Below are 6,000 nucleotides of genomic sequence, written 5' to 3' on the forward strand. Positions count from 1 at the left end.
TACGAGTGGTTTGGAGGTGAATTCTAAAGAAAAAGTTGTGATTGAGAATTAAGTGGCCTTCAGAGCAAGGTAAGTATTGTGTCTAACCCTGACTTGAGGGAATTAGGAACCTCAGATTATTTGTTATGTGAAATTCATGTGAGCGGTGTATATGTGAGGTGACGAGTACTGATGCACCGCCAATTTACTTGTTTTCCCTGTTTTCTACCATTTTTCTTACATTGTCTCTTTCCTATGCCTAATTACTACGTGTTTATGCTAATGTTTTTAAATTGATCGTTCTTATCATGTTTATGGATTTTCTGGTGATAATTGAGTATTTATTTCAAAGTTGAGATTGATATTGTGAAACCAAATGTTGAAGTAAGGTTTGTACTTATTATTCTATCTCTCTGTTGTTATTTATTCATTGCATTATGGTAAGGGAGAGTGTTAATGCACGAAGGGTGATGTCGTGCCATATTGTGAGTGTTAATGCACGAAGGGTGATGCCGTGCCATATTGTGAGTGTAAAAGCACGAAGGGTGATATCATGCCATATTGTGAGTGTTAATGCACGAAGGGTGATGCCGTGCCATGATATGAGAGTTAATGCACGAAGGGTGATACCGTGTCGTTTTTATTAATTTTATGGTGAGATTGAGAGTAAAAGCACAAAGGGTGATGTTGTGTATTTTTCCTTTGCTGTATTCGCCGTTCTTGTTGATATTCAGTATATTGGTTGTTCCAGCTATCATTCTGCTGTAATTTCTTTATCTCGTATTTCCCCCAGTATGTTTCCCCCTCCCGATAATTCTTGTCTAGCTCTTCATTACTATTATTTGTATATACACTGTTAAATTGTACATTTGATTTGTAGGTGCCTTGCCTTAGCCTCGTCACTACTTTTGTCGAGGTTAGGCTCGACACTTACCAGTACATGGGGTCGGTTGTACTGATACTGCACTATGCACTTTCTGTGCAGATTTTGGTACCGGCTCGGCTTGATCGAGATTTTAGTTGTTGGACCCGCTATCCGGAGACTCAAGGTAGATCTGTCGGTGTTCACAGACCTTGAAGTCCCCGTCTATCTTTTCAGTTTTACTGTTTCTTTCATTCAGACAGTTGTATTTTTTTCAGACTATTACTTGTAGTGAATTCTAAAATGCTCATGAATTGTGACTCCAGATCCAGGTGGTAGTAATTAATACAGTTTTTATATTATTTTACACTTATTATATTTCATCTTAGCTAATCATTGTCATTTACTGAATGGAAACAAGAATTGGGTTTAATAATTCTCTAATGTTGGCTTGCCTAACAAGTGAAATATTAGGCGTCATCACGGTCCCGACGGTGGAAATTCCAGGTCGTGACATGAAGATGTTGCAACTTCTTCCTTGTCTATTCAGTCAAGTTTTGAAGATGTCCAAGCTTATGAGGTTTTGGACGACTCTAGTCAAGAAGATGCAACAAGTATAAGAAAACTTGTTGTACCTCGTGTTATTGTGAAAGGGGATCACCCTTTTAAAATGTCAATTACTGAAGAAATTCTTGTATCAATTAGTGATGAGTTTAGTAAGTTTGTTCAAACAAAGTTAATTCAAACTCGCAGGTAATTTTACATATTTCTTTATGTTTTTTATTGTATTTTCTTTGTAATGATAGTTTGGACTATTATATTTATATATTTATTAATTCTTTTTAGGAAGAAGGGGTACGAAAAGAAGGATGAGATACTGGAGGAATAGTTTGATCTTGGAATTGCATTTATAGCTGAGAGGACATGGTTTTTTGAACTTCATTATGCTGGTATAGGTATCAATGAGACGGTATGTCAACATACATTTTTTTTTTGTTTTAGTATTGGTGTGTGTGTGTGTATATTCGATTGATGTATGTTTTCTTTTTGTAGCATATTGATGTTATATTCTATTACCTCCGGAAGAAAGGAAAATATGGAAACATAAGGATGACAACTACCGACAACTATTTCAGTTCTGCCATTGAAGATGTGTACAATAAATCAACCATAGATAGCATGAATGTAAAAAAAAATAGATATTTGAGTCGACAAAGAAATTAAAAGAGTATGTGCTTGGGTTTTACATTCTTTGTAACACCCCCTAGCTTTTCGTTGATTATGTTCTTATGCCAATTAATGTAAAAGATGCATGGCATTGGGTGTTGGGCATTTTATACATGATGGCTGCATATACGTATATGACTCAGTGAGATCCCCAAGACATGATGTTGTAGTTCGTAAAGCATTGCAATCATTTGTTGTAATGATACCATTGTTGCTCAACACTACTACATTTTATGAGCAAAGAAGTGACATTGCAACGAATAGATCACATTACTTTGGAAAAGAGGATCTATCTGAACCATTTCCTCTTATATCAGTTGATGACTTGCCTCAACAAGAAAAAGCGTAAGTTGCAATATTTTTTATATCATATTCTTCAGTTTTTACTCCTTTATTGTTTATCTTATTCTTTCTTAGTATATGTTTTGTATGTAGTGATTGTGGTATATATTATTCTGCATTTGCGGAGTATTTCATTGAAGGCAAGAAGATACCTGTTGACAAGAACATCTTTGATCCAACACGTGTACGAACCAGATATGGAGTATTATTATACAATTATGGTAAGAAGAAGCAACTGGAATATCTGGTTAGTGAAGATGAGGCCACTGGAAGATTAGACAAACCTTGTGTTTCAAAAAGGCACAACACACATACCAATAAATAGTTTTTTGTTTTTTGCTGTAATTTAAAAGATATTTTGGATTGAAATGCAGATTAATATACTGGAATATATATTTTTAGTATGTGTTTGTGTTTCTATTTTTATATTTTTATGTATAATGTGGATTGGAGTTTATATTTTTTATGGTGTATTTTTATGTATAATAAGTTGGATTACATAATTTTTGTTGATGATATTCTAGTATAATTAGCTGAAGTTCTTATTTTGTGCGGTTCCTGTATATTATGCTAGAAATGCTACTTATGAAGTGCTATAAGCCAGTATATTATAACGGAGAAGTGTAAAACAATGTAGAAGTTATATCCAGAATAATTTGCTGGAGTTAAAGACTTTAAAATTTTGCTTCCTGTATATTCTGCTGGAGATATATTACCTAAAAATATTTTCTCCAATATTTTATCCTGGATGTGTACAATCCAGTTTTTATTTTTTATTTTATTTTTTTGCTGGATTTGAAGCGATTTATTGATTAAAATAAAGATTAACAAATTGGAGTTTATATTTTGTATGGTGTGTTTTTATGGATAATAAGTTGGATTTCATAATTTTTGTTGATGCTATTCTATTATAATTAGCTGGATTTGTTATTTTGTTTTGTTCCTATATATTAGACTGAAAATGCTACTTATGAAGCGCTATAAACCAGTATATTATAATGGACAAGTGTAAAATAATGGAGAAGTTATATCCAGAATAATTTGCTGGACTTAAAGACTTTAAAAATTTTCTTCCTGTATATTATCTTGGAGATATATCACCTGAAAGTATTTGCTCCAGTATTTTATCCTGGATGTGTATAATCCAGTTTTTTTTTTGCTGGATTTGAAGTGAGTTATTGATTGAAATAAAGATTAACGGATTGGAGTTTATATTTTTTATGGTGTGTTTTTATGGATAATAAGTTGGATTTCATAATTTTTGTTGCTATTCTAGTAAAATTAGCTAGAGTTTCTTTTGTTTGTTTGGTTCCTGTATATTATGCTGGAAATGCTACTTATGAAGCGCTATAAGCCAGTATATTATAATGGAGAATGGTAAAACAATGCAAAAGTTGTATCCATAACTATTGGCTGGAATTAAAGACTACAAAATTTTTGGTTCCTGTATATTTGGCTGGAGATCTATCATTTGAAATCATATTATCCAGTATTTTATCATGGATGTATATAAAACTTCTTTTATTATTTTCATAATCACTTCCTTTATATACTGTATTTGATGATGTATGTTCATTTGTAAGCCAGTAAGTTTTGCTTCAAAACCAGAGAAAAATATTGCATAAAATATTACAAAACAACAACAAAACACCAGTATAATATGCTGGAGTTTTCTGAATTGATATGTAAAACTCATAAACGTCCATGCATAATATACTCGATCTGTTAATATACTAGATTAGTATAATATACTGTATGAGTATAATATACTAGATCAGTATATTATAAGCAGCAAAGTATGTTGTTATAGAAGAAACAAAGATTACGGTCATTTTGACTTCAAATCAAGAAACAAAAAAAATAGACACTAATAATATTTTGAGAAACAAGAATCCCGAGCAAATTATTCTGGATTACAATCAATTTTTTGAATGAGCGTATACAACCTTATTCTATATAATCAATCATTCTTTTTCCTGTATTTTCTTGCATAAGGATGAACTACTGCTAAATTTGTGCAATTTGTTCTGTTATGCCCATATATTTTACAACGACCATATCTTGATTCCTTCTTGAATTCTGTATAGGAAACATGTCGATTCTTCTGTCTTCTTCCTAGCATAACTTTTGCATCTGGAGGCTTAGTGATTTCTGATTTAATAGTATCTGTGTAACGACCCGGCCGGTCGTTTCGAGAGTTATAGCCCTGTTTTCCCTATTTTTGTATTTTTTTGTGCTTTTCAGCTATATTATGATATATCGTATTAGTTGGTTCGGGTCCGGAGTGGTTTCGGAGTGAATTAAGACACTTAGTCTCTAAAGTAGAAGCTTAAGTTGGAAAAGTCAACCGGACATTGACTTATATGTAAACAACCTCGAATTTGAATTTTGATGGTTCTGTTAGGTGATTTTGGACGTGGGAGCATGTTTGGAATGAGATTTGGAGGCCCGTGGTAGAATTAGGCTTGAATTGGAGAAAGTTAGAATTTTGGCGATTTTGGTCGGTAGTGAAAATTATGATATCAGGGTCGGAATGGAATTCCGGAAGTTGGAATAGGTTTGTGGTATTGTTTTTGACTTGTGTGTAAAATTTGACGTCATTCGGACGTGGTTTAGCAGGTTTCGGCATCGTTGGTGAAATTCGGAAGTTTAGAAGTCCTTAGGCTTGAATCCAAGTGTAATTTGGTATTTTGATGTTGTTTTGAGTGATTTGATAATTTGTTTAAGTTCGTATGATGTTGTGGGATATGTTGGTATATTTGGTTGAGGTCCCGAGGGCCTCGGGGTGATTCCGAGTGATCAACGGTGCAAATTTGGAAATTGGAGGAATTGCTGAAGTTTAACTTAGCTGTCATAATCGCACCTGCGATGTATCATCGTAGGTGCGAGCCCGCAGAAGCAAGCGGGAGATCGCAGATGCGAGATTGGAGGAGCTGGGAAGAAGGCGCAGGTGCGAGAAGGTTGTCGCATTTGCGAGCCCGCAGGTGCAAGACCTGGGGCGCAGATGCGGAGAGGAGGAATTTGGCTGGCATCGCAGAAGCGGAGGGAGATGTGCAGGTGCGATATTTGTCCGCAGATATGGGAACCTGGGATCTTAAGTGAGTTCCGCACCTGCGATGGATATTCCGCAGGTGCGGCATCGCATGTGCGGAAAAAGGGGCCGCAGATGTGGTTTCACTAGGCAGAATGTATAAATTGAGGACTTCGTGATTTTTGCTCATTTCCATCTTTTTTAACTCGGACTTTGGAGCTTTTGGGTGATTTTTGAAGGGGATTCAAGGGGTTTCACAGAGGTAATTTGCTTAAGCTCTAATACTCCTAGCTATGGTGCTTTCCCGTTGATTTTTCATCTAATTAGTGGGGTTTTGAAGTGAAAATTGGGGGTTAGGGCTTGGGATTTTGGAGAGTGTAATTTGAAGATTTGAGGGACCAAATGATGCCGGATTTTGATGAATTTTGTATGGCTAGAATCGTGAGTGAATGGACTTTCAGGTTTTGTGACTTTTGTCGGATTTCGAGACGTGGGCCCGAGGGTCGGATTTGAGTCGATTTCGGGTTTTGAGTCTAATTTAGTAGTTTTCTTGTGGAAT

General features: G+C 35.0%; 1 long non-coding RNA gene across 1 annotated transcript; it reads left to right on the plus strand.

The window, feature by feature from the left end:
• Positions 1-1,394: 1,394 nt before the first annotated feature.
• LOC108947009 (uncharacterized) lies at positions 1,395-2,166 on the plus strand. Its single transcript, XR_001971396.3, has 3 exons — positions 1,395-1,594; positions 1,688-1,811; positions 1,895-2,166. It is a non-coding gene; the product is annotated as an uncharacterized lncRNA (long non-coding RNA).
• Positions 2,167-6,000: the final 3,834 nt, after the last annotated feature.

The sequence above is a fragment of the Nicotiana tomentosiformis genome, chromosome 4 (assembly GCF_000390325.3).
Source record: "Nicotiana tomentosiformis chromosome 4, ASM39032v3, whole genome shotgun sequence".
NCBI classification, from domain to species: Eukaryota; Viridiplantae; Streptophyta; class Magnoliopsida; order Solanales; family Solanaceae; genus Nicotiana; species Nicotiana tomentosiformis.